Source organism: Cucumis melo, chromosome 8, assembly GCF_025177605.1.
Source record: "Cucumis melo cultivar AY chromosome 8, USDA_Cmelo_AY_1.0, whole genome shotgun sequence".
In the NCBI taxonomy this organism is placed as follows: Eukaryota; Viridiplantae; Streptophyta; class Magnoliopsida; order Cucurbitales; family Cucurbitaceae; genus Cucumis; species Cucumis melo.
The window spans coordinates 32,821,832-32,832,738 of NC_066864.1; positions in this window are offsets into that span (position 1 = coordinate 32,821,832).

Here is a 10,907-nt window from a genome sequence, read left to right on the forward strand (position 1 = left end):
ATGATTTCATTTGAAACATATCTAAGTTTAACCAATTTAATGTGTTATGTTTGTAATGTATAGTGATTCTTTCTGCTTGATTTCAATGATCAAACAATGAATAGGTTTGTTGAGCATCAGATGCTTACGACCTTTAAAGTGTTCCGGGCCGACTGTCATAAACACTTCAAAAGTACAATGACTCAGAAGAGGCTCGTGCCAACCCACCAAATGCATTGGTTGGACGTCATGAGGATTGGCACTTCCTCTGCAACCACTATATGAGCCGTGCATTCCAGGTATTTGTCATGATTAATTATGATTTCAAGCTTTAATATGTATAAGAAATAAACAATATAATTGTTTTCATGCAGGAGCAATCACGGACGAACAAGGTTGCTAGACAAAAGCAGCCTTACAATCATAGTAACGGGTCTAAGTCGTTTCTACAACGACAGTACGAGCTCGCTGAGAGTAAAGGGGAGCCGATCAATCGTGTGGTGTTATTCTGGAAAACACACCTTCGACTAAGACATTCGTGTTGCAGGCCGTAGAGGATGGACATGTAAGTTATGCCCTTATTAATTATCCTCTTTCATTATATATTTTTGCACATTACCTAACATAGTTTTTAAATTTGTTGCAGAATCAAATGTTGGAACTCCAATCTCAGCCTACCCTAGAGGGTAGTCAGCCACTCTCTGAGGATGAGATATGCGATCAGGTGTTTGGTAGATGACTAGGCTACTCAAAAGATCTTGGTTGAGGACCTAAGCCGAAGGTCGACAGGACAACGAGTGCGAGCAGTTCCTCGACATCTTGTCTGCAGTCCACACAAAAAGAGATTGAATTACAAGCTAAACTTAATAAAGCTTTGGAATGAATTGAAGTGCAAGATAGAAATCACCAAGCGTTAGCTTCACAAGTGGAACGAATGCCAAAGATGATAGAAGACTTCACTCATGCACAACATGGACCACCACATGATCCCTAGCTCTACGGTACGTTTATATGTCTCCATTATTCTTAAGTTTTTGCAATGATAGTATACAGTGAACATATGGATATATGTACTAAACTTAGTTTCTTTTATATCATTGTAGGACCGAAGGTGTAGAATGACGCGTACGCATCTCGTTGGGAGACTTTTTGTTATGTTTGTGTTTTTTTGTATTATGAGAACTACATTTTTCGTATTAAACTTGCTAATATTTTGTGACCTCTTAACTAACTTGCCTAAAAGTTTTAGATTAAAATTCCAAGTATTGTTTTGACTAGCATTTGATCTTTGAAGACTATCCTGAAATCCCTTAAAAACTTATTTTCTCGAGTTTTCTTTAACAATCCTTCCTCAATTCCTTTTTGTCCTTATCTTTTAGCTTTCTTTTAAGACTAAAATTACATAAATCAGATGAGGAAAATGAAAGCTATCCTTATCTAAAGTTGAGCTCAAATAGGCTTCCTTGCATGAAAATGTCGTATACAACTTCTACTTAGCTAGTTTCTGATGTTAAATATTGATTAGCCATCTGTGAGTCACTAAACTGACTTACCCATCTCACCTCAAGCCTAGCAACTCAGCTTGAATGCCCAGCTTCTCAAATCTTGCCTGCCTTTCTTAATCATGCTGTATTGGCCTCAACACAAGACCTAGTCGCCTAGCTTTTCTTTCTTGGTGTCGTCTAGGGTGGCACTTGTTGCATTAGCTTGCCACATCTCTTTTTCAAGTTTGGCAGCCTAGGACATTTGCTCGTCTACAAGAGACTTAAGTATCTTAATCTTACTGCCTCAATCATAACCACTTGGTTGCCTAGATAACTCTTGGCTTTCAAATCTCCTCCAACATCTGATCGCCTTATAGGTTATCTAAGTTTGTCATAACTAGGGATGTAAGAATAATCCGAGTAACTCGACAACCCGGACTACCCAAACCATATTATATGAGTTAGGTTGGGTTAGTTTAAAATGTGGGTATAGTTGAGTTGAAATTTTTATTTTTTTTCAGGTTGGAGGGTTGAAAAATTCAGGTCAATCCAACCCAACCTGAATTAATATATATATATATATATATATATATATATATATATATATATATATATATAATTTATTTAATAAAAATTAAACAATCTTATGAGTTTTGAAAGTTTTTTTTTTTTTTTTGCTTAACTTGATGCAAAACATATTTGATTTATGCTTGATGATTCCATTTAAAAATTTTAAAATTTAGAAACAAAATAATAATAATAATAATAATAAAAAATACAACCCGACAACCCAACCCGTAAAATATGGGTTGGGTTAGGTTGGAAACTTAATTCAGGTTATTCGGGTTAGTAAACCCAACTAATCCGAAGATATGGGTTGGGTTGAGAATGTCTCCCAATCCAATCCGGGTTGAGAATGTTTCCCAATCCAACCAACCCAACCCGTTTACACCCCTAGTCATAGTCATCACTTGGCAGCCTAACATCTTTAACTCACCTTCACAACACTATAGCCAAAATTTCATCTTTCCCTTTTAGTCCCCTTTCATTACACTCCAGACTCATTCACCACACTTTTCTTGGGTCGTATACCTTATGCTTAAAGCAATGGTCTCATACTTCACACAATAACTTGACCACACTTAGGTTATTTCCTATACCTTATAACCATCCATTTAGTTAATTTTTCCTCTTAAAACTTAGCTAATTCTTCCTATCAAGTACTATAATAACATTATCAAACAAGCTTTAATAAAATTATTAAAATAAAGGGACAACAAAGCTAAGGTTTACATGATCTCCAATGGAGGGATGAGACGAACTCGAAATCAAATGGTGGTATTAGTATGGTCTTGGTGGGAAGTGGTACATTAAACTTAGAGGGAGGTGGTAAATGGGACTCATTGAGAGGTGGTAGAATATTAAAGAGTGATACATACCTAACAAAAGATCATGATTAGATTGACAATGTTTTGTAAGTTAGACTTTATCTTAATCATGTCAAATTTCAACACTCCTAGATCTGACTGAATGTCTCTCGCCTTTTGCTCTACTAACATGACTCTATTGATCAAGTCATTTAGTACTCTACGTGTAGTATCAACTCCCGTTATTGGCCATTAAACTGATATGTCACTTGTTCACAAGAATCGATGAGTATCATCATCGTGTGTGTCATATTCACAAGACACATACTCATGGTCAAGTGAGACATCCTTCTGGACTTCGAAATCCCAAGAATGAGTGTGAGCATCTACACTATTCTTTGATTCTTACGTGCTCGTCCCAACATCATTTAGTCTATAAACTACTCTTTCGTGTATCAAAGTGTCCTTATATAACTCCTTTACCTAGGATATCACTAGTTTGGTTGTGATCACCAACTGTATAAAATAGTAGAACATCATGATTTGCATATCCTATTTGACTAAATTTCAATAATTAGATAATGACTTTACAAACCTCATCGATCTCAAGTAATTAAGATGCAAAACATGGGTGCTTGGCTTGTTAGGGTAGAGCGTAAGATATGCACAACAATAAACATGGGCACCTGCCTTTTTGGGGTAGGGTCATAAGATATGCAACAACACAAGTAAAATGCAAGAATTGATATTGACAAAACAATATATGTAAAAATAGAGATGTAAAGTAATTGCAAATGAGAGATGTGAAGGGTTAAGCCTACAAAAACAACAAACATTTCAAGTAATTTGTAAACCCAACTTTAATAGATTTTACCGTAGTAAGAATAAGTTGGGATCAAACCCAAGAGAACTAATGACAAGAAATCTTGGAATCTAAATTTCACAAAAGAATGATTAGTAAACTTCAAAAACACAATAAAAGAATTATAGAAGTATAATATTGTTTGTGGTAACATGCGAGAAAGTAAATTGAGATGCTTCAACAAATGGAAAGAAGTTAAGCCCAATACCCTTTTCTTACCTTAGCCTACAAATTCCATGGAGAAATTTCTATAGAAATGGGTGGAAACGAGGAAGCTTCAAAAAGTTGAGGATTAATTACAAAAATTCCATTGATTTTATGTTGAAAAAAATGTTTTGCAGGTTTGGCAATTCGAATGCACACCTGGAGGTCAAAAACACGGTGAAATACGTTACAGGTGAGTGATTCGAACACACAACGTGGAGGTGGGGAGTGCGCATGTTTTGAACGAAGAAGTTGACACAAATTTTCAGAAACTTCATCTTATTCACAATTTTACCAATGACTTTGATTCTGCCCTTTTTCCTTTCCTTGAACTCCGTTTTAGGTGACTTTTACTGCATAATTTTCGTATTGGAGTCTATTTTCATAATCCCTATAAAAATAAGAAAATAATGAATATATACATGAATGAGGATAAAATTAAGTTGATATAATCGGTTTATTCTAGCCTTAACATCCAGCTTCAACGCCTAACCTTGACACTCGTGGCCTAAAGCTTCAAATTTTCATTCAAAAAACCAAACTTAACTTTAGAAATTCATCACCTAAAATCTAGAACTTGAATCAAGACATTTCTTTCTAAAAACTTGTTTCTATCTTTTTAACTATATTACCTCAAAATTCCAACTCCAAATTCAAAGTAATGAGCTCTATGGCCTCTGAAGAATCAACATTGATCCAATTTACTCAAGAAATGACTTTGAAGCTTCCCTTTAAAGGTTGAATGTCTTTCTCGAGTCATTTTTGTCCAGCAGCCCAACCTATTAAATTAGACTCATTTAGGGAGCTGATGCAATTGAAATCACCTAAAACGAACAAGTGAAATGGGAGATTGCTATATAGAGTTTCCTTATATATGGATTCCACATCAGGCAAAGCATATTCATCAAGCCACATCGCATATTGCATTAACCACAACAATTTAAACAACCTCACAGCGAGTGCTACAATACTACAAGAAATTGGGGTTCTCCCAACGTAAAGAAAGACGTCGGTCGAAAAATCATCGAGAATAACTCGCTCTTCCGATGCCAAGCGTAAGATGTCGAGAGCAAAAGCTTTTCCTGACACATTATCCTAGACGTCGGGAAAAGCGTCGGGAATAAGGACCATTTTTGACGTAGTTATGGTGCATCAGGAAAGCTCCATCATAATTTATGATGAATTAATTACAGTGGGCATGTATCCCTGACGCTATGCTTTATGCGTCGGGGACGGCGTCGGAAATAAGGAGCATTCTCGACACCGTTATGGTGAGTCGAGAAAGGGTGCAAATTCTCGATGTTTTCATGATGCGTCAGAAGGTCCCCTATAAATTCATTTTAGTTCTGTGGATCACAGAACTAAAACGAATGAAAGAGTAAGAAAGGGAGAGATGAACCACCTGCCGCCGTGTCCTGTCGTCGTTGCCATCGACGCCGTCCATCCTTGCCGCCGTCTGACATCGTGCATTAAGGTACGTTTAAAATCCTTAATTTTTAGGTTTAGGGTTGATAATTTAGGGATTGTTTTTAAAAAAATTGTTTTAGTTATTTTTTTTTAACGTGTGTTGTATTTTTGTATTGAATGTGTGTTGAATTAAAAATTTCAATTAATGTTGTTGAATTTAAATTTGAAGAGAGAGTTTATTGTTGAATTAAAATTTGAAGGGGGGAAGGGGGTTTATAGTTTTTTTGAAATTTGAAGGGAGGGGTGTTATGTTTGAATTGAAATTTGAAGAGGGGGGTTTGAATTGAAAATGTAATGTGTTAATATTTGTTTTTGGCTATCCTGCAGTTATGGTAGCTTGTTTGTGTTGAATAACTTTGTTGTTGATTTGGGATGGCTATCCTGCAGTTATGGTAGCCTTTTTTGTTTTGAATTTGTTTATGTTTAGGATGGTTTCAAGGGGTGGTAGTAGGATAGGTTGTTAAGGTAGCATTGTTGGAAGAGGTGGGTAGGATGCGAAGATACAATATTTTTTTATTAATAATTAGGTTGTGTTGGCTATTGTGTAGTTATGGTAGCCTCTGTAGTTTGAAGTTAGTTTTAGTGAAAAATTTGAGAGATTGTATATTACTGAAAAATAGTAAAAATTCAGGGGAGTAAGTTATGGATGTGATCGAGAGAGGGGGAGAGATATGTTTCTAATCAAACCTATTTATGTTTAAGGACTTAAACGATGGACAAGGGTTGGATGAAAATTAGAAATAAGTTCTCCCTTGAGTATAGATAGGGAGTGACCCAATTTTTAGAATTTGCCAAGTTTCACGTTGATGCCTATGGATGATTAAGGTGTCCATGCAAGAGATGTTTGAATTTAAATTGCAGCTCATTAGAGGGCGTGGAACGACATCTACTGACTATTGGAATATCCTCCTACTATACAGAATGGGTGTATCATGGAGAGTCATTAAGTTTTAGAGGTATAGAAAACTTTGAAAAAGGAACTAGTAGTAATCCTTTTAATGAAGGAACTAGTAATAGGCAATTTAATGAAGAAGATGATATGTTTGGTATGTTAAATGATTTACAAGCCTCGATTGAACAGGAAGAGGAAACAGAGGAACGTCGTTTGAAAGATGAAATGCCAATGAATGTTGGGGTAAATATAGATGAAGATAGAACAAACATATTTCAGGACTTATTGAATGAAGCACGTAATGTTTGGAAGATGTACCCCAGTTGTTCTGAATTTTCGTCGTCGAATTTTTTGGTTAAGTTGATGCATGTGAAAGTTCTAAATGGTTGGAGTAACAAGTCGTTCAACATGTTGTTAGAACTCTTAAGAGCAGCGTTTCCAATGTGTAGTACTACTATCTCTAGTTCATTTTTTGAAGCAAAATGAAAACTTCGTGACTTGGGCTTGCGATACAAGACTATTCACACATGCAAGTATAACTGTGTATTGTATTGGAAATAGTTTGCTGATTTGCAACATTATTCTACATGTGGCGAGGCTAGGTACAAGGTTAATCATAATAGAGGGAAAAAAATTCCACATAAGGTATTGCACTTGTTTGTATCGCAGGAAGGGTTTGCTGACATGAGATGGCATAGGGATAAACGTGTTGAAACAAATGATGTGTTGAAACATCCAGCTAATGCAAAAGGGTGGAAGCACTTTGATTCTGAATATCCTGATTTTGCTTCTGATCTACGAAAAGTACGTTTGGGCTTGGCTTCAGATGGGTTTAACCCATTTGGTCAAATGAGTACCTCGTACAGTATGTGGCCTGTTGTGTTACTTCCTTACAGTTTGTGTCACACCCCCTCCCGGACTACCTGCTACCTTAGACCGAAAGATGGCGTGAAGCCGACGAACAACGCTTTTCTGTACCTGTATCTGTCGACTCTGCTTAAAACTTTCATGTGATGAACTTGCCAATCTAGTATATAAACTATTGTACATGCCACAAAACACAGCGGATCCTAGGCTAGTCAAACACATACATGAAGTGTACCTCAAAATTTACCGATTTCACGAGTAAACCTAAAGACACCTTAATCAAAATATAACCAACAAAAATTACACAACTACAGCTCCTAAAGCTTATACAAACTGTGGAGTATCTATAACATACAAGGGTGTGAATACATCACAACACAACAGACTTTATGCCCAACTCAAAACACGTACTGGCAATCGATAATAAAGCTTCCGCAGACTAAGGCAGTCTATCAGGCACCGGGAAGTCGATCTCTACCTGGAAAATGGGTAAAACATTTTGGAAAGGGTGAGCTATGAAGCTCAGTGAGTGACTCAGTTTAAAACTATGAATTTAAAGATAAGAGCACGTGAAAACTTTACACATATAAATCTGTTTATACAAGTCGTAAATGTAAATGTGTAATAGTAAGAATAGCTTCCTTAAATACTCAGCATGTTCATCATTGAAATATAGCAAGGCATATCAAGTATATCGAAACATTTTAACTAACATGACGAATCTACGTTGTGTAGGGTATACCTAGTACAACAACGTTTACAAGCACTACGATGTAGTGGGGCCCGCCCAGCACTCCCATCGTCTTTGTCGTAGTGGGGCCCACCCAGCACTCACGACAGCATCGTTGTTACGGAGTACACTCAACGTCAACAACGAAATCTAACCAGTGTGCACACGGTAATCTCTAGCCTCAGGCTCAAGATCTCAGTCATGTAGTTAATGAAAATTTCATAAATCATAATAAAATATGAAAACATGCCTGCTTATAAATTTTACACAAAGCTCGAACTTTACTCAGCTCTTTCGTGGAAAATTGTAGTTCTTAAAACAAAACTTCATACTAATTCATGCTTTGCTTAAAATATTGTGGTTTAAATACTTTCCAAACATTTAATATCTACGTGCTAGCATAAATTTCTTTAAGAAATCTAGTCTCCAAATGTATACTTGAAAATAGTCATGAAATTCAAATACCTTTCATGGCTTCGTAAATAAACATTTATCGCATTCAATCATAATAACAGTTATGGAAAATATTTCAAAGTTGGTTTTGTCACTCACAGTCTTGGGCTAGATCCTTGGTCTATAAGCTCGGTTTAATTCTTCTCGGCCTGCCAACAACCCAACCGAGTATTAAAACCCTAAAAATTCTGGTTTCCTAAAGATATACATAACATGTCGCACCAAAGATGACGCTCACGAAAACAAAGCTTAAGAAATAAAATCCTATTTCAACAATTCTCTAAAATTTCCAGATTTCTAACATAAACTTCAAAGGACTATAACTTTCTCAATACTTAACCAAAATGAGTGTTCTTTATATCAAACTCTTCATTTTGAGATCCTCTAAAACTTACCTGAAGACATATAAATCTGATTCCCCGTGCATAAACACATATAACCCTCAAAACAGAACCACTTCCAGAATCGCGCGCACACGACCTCTTTAACTTGTTCCTACAATTTAACCAATTTTTAGTCGTTTTTGGTTTACAATTTCTTCATGAAAGTTGTAGTAAAATGAATAAGCTTTCCAACCATACCAAATAGAGATTCTAACGCCACCGATACACTCTGAAATAAAAGAAAAACCAGAGACCTCCTGATTTCGAGTGAAAACCAACTGCCCTGTTTTCTTCATCAAAAAGCACCAAATGAATATCCGAATTTGCTCCAACGTTCTTCATAAAGTTTGTTTAAAAATGAGTTAACTTTCAGTAAATGTAAATCTCACCTCTTAATTCCTTTTGAAGAGTTCAAACCGAATTAAAAACCAGTGATGTGCAGAATGAACTAAAATTCAGCCATTGATACACTTTGCTTGAGTTCTCCTCCTCTTCTTCAACCTAAAAATTCTAGTAAAATTTCTCTTCTTCTTGCAAACTCTCTCTTAGAAGTTCTCTGCAAATTGAAGAAGGAAAAAGAAAAAAAAAATAAAGGGAACTTGGATGTCTTCAAACTCTTGGCGGTGAAGGGAAGAGAAGAAGAAGAAGAAGAAAAGAGAAAATGAAATTTTCTTCTCCTTTTCTTCTTTTTGTCCTTTCTTTTCTTTCTTTTCTTTAATTAATTTAATAAAACTATTTAATATATAAATATATATATTTATATTTACACTTAATTTCCATTTTCTTTTTCTTTTTTTTTCCACATTTAAAGAAATTAAACCAAGAAAATATTGGGTTTACAGTTTGCCACCATGAAAATGCATGAAAGTGATAAACTTCTTCATGTCACTGCTCATACCCGGTCCTAGATCTCCTGGTAGGGAAATTGATGTGCATCTCCAACCATTGATTGAGGAATTGAAAGAGTTATGGACTTTTGGGGTGCGTATGTATAACTCTCTTACAGGTCAGTTCTTTCAGCTATATGCAGCCTTGTTGTGGATGATTAATGACTTCTCGGCGTATAGTGACCTATCAGGATAGAGTACAAAGGGGTATCAGGCATGTTCTATATGCATGGGTGATAGATCGTCCTTCGGGATATGAGGTAGAATATCTTTCATGGGACATAGACGCTATCTTCCAGAGAACCACGTATGGCGTAGAAGTAGGCTACACGATGAAAAGGTAGAGCGTAGGGCTCCTCCAGTGGTGATGAATGAGCATGAAATATTAGAACAACTAGATCAGTTGGAATTTCCAGTTATGAGTAAACATCCTTCAATACAGGGTAAGAAAAGAAGGAGAGCTCTTAATTAGACGAAGAGAAGTATTTTTTTCGAACTTCCTTACTGGTCGAGACTACTGTTACGTCATAAACTTAGCATAATGCACATTGAGAAGAATGTTTGTGACAATTTGGTTGGTACGTTGTTGAACATCGAAGAAAAAACCAAGGATACCACAAATGCTCAGTTAGACCTACAAGATCTGAAGCTAAGAAAGGATTTACACCTTGTAGAAGTTGGTAATCGATTGGTGAAGCCACACGCGAGCTACACGTTGACTAGCAGTGAACGAGTTTAGTTTTGCAAGTTCAAAAAATCAGTTAAGTTTTTCGATGGATTTGTTTCCAATATATCAAGATGTGTGCATGAAAGAGAGGAAAAAATATCAAGACTCAAAATGCACGATTGTCATGTTTTATTACATCGACTGCTACCCATTGGCATTCGAGCATTCTTATCGAAAAACGTGTACACTGCTATTATTGAATTATGTAATTTTTTCGTGACTTGTGCGTCAGAATGAAAGAGTAAGCGATTTGGACAGATTGGAAGCAGATATCATAATTATACTTTGTAAGTTGGAAAGAATATTTCCACCTACCTTCTTTAGCATTATGGTACACCTAGCCGTTCACTTACCATATGAAATGAAGCTTACTAGTCCGGTTTGTTACAGTTGGATGTATCCGGTTGAAAGAAGTCTACGCACGTTAAAATATTATGTTAGAAACAAAGCACGTCCTGAGGGTTCAATTGTAGAAGCGTATGTCATGCATGGATCAAGCACCTTTTGTTCGCGTTACCTAAGTGGTATAGAAACTCGATTCACAAGAGATGAGCAAAATGATGATACCATTGTAGACGACGTGGTAATTAGTGACTTTAAAATTT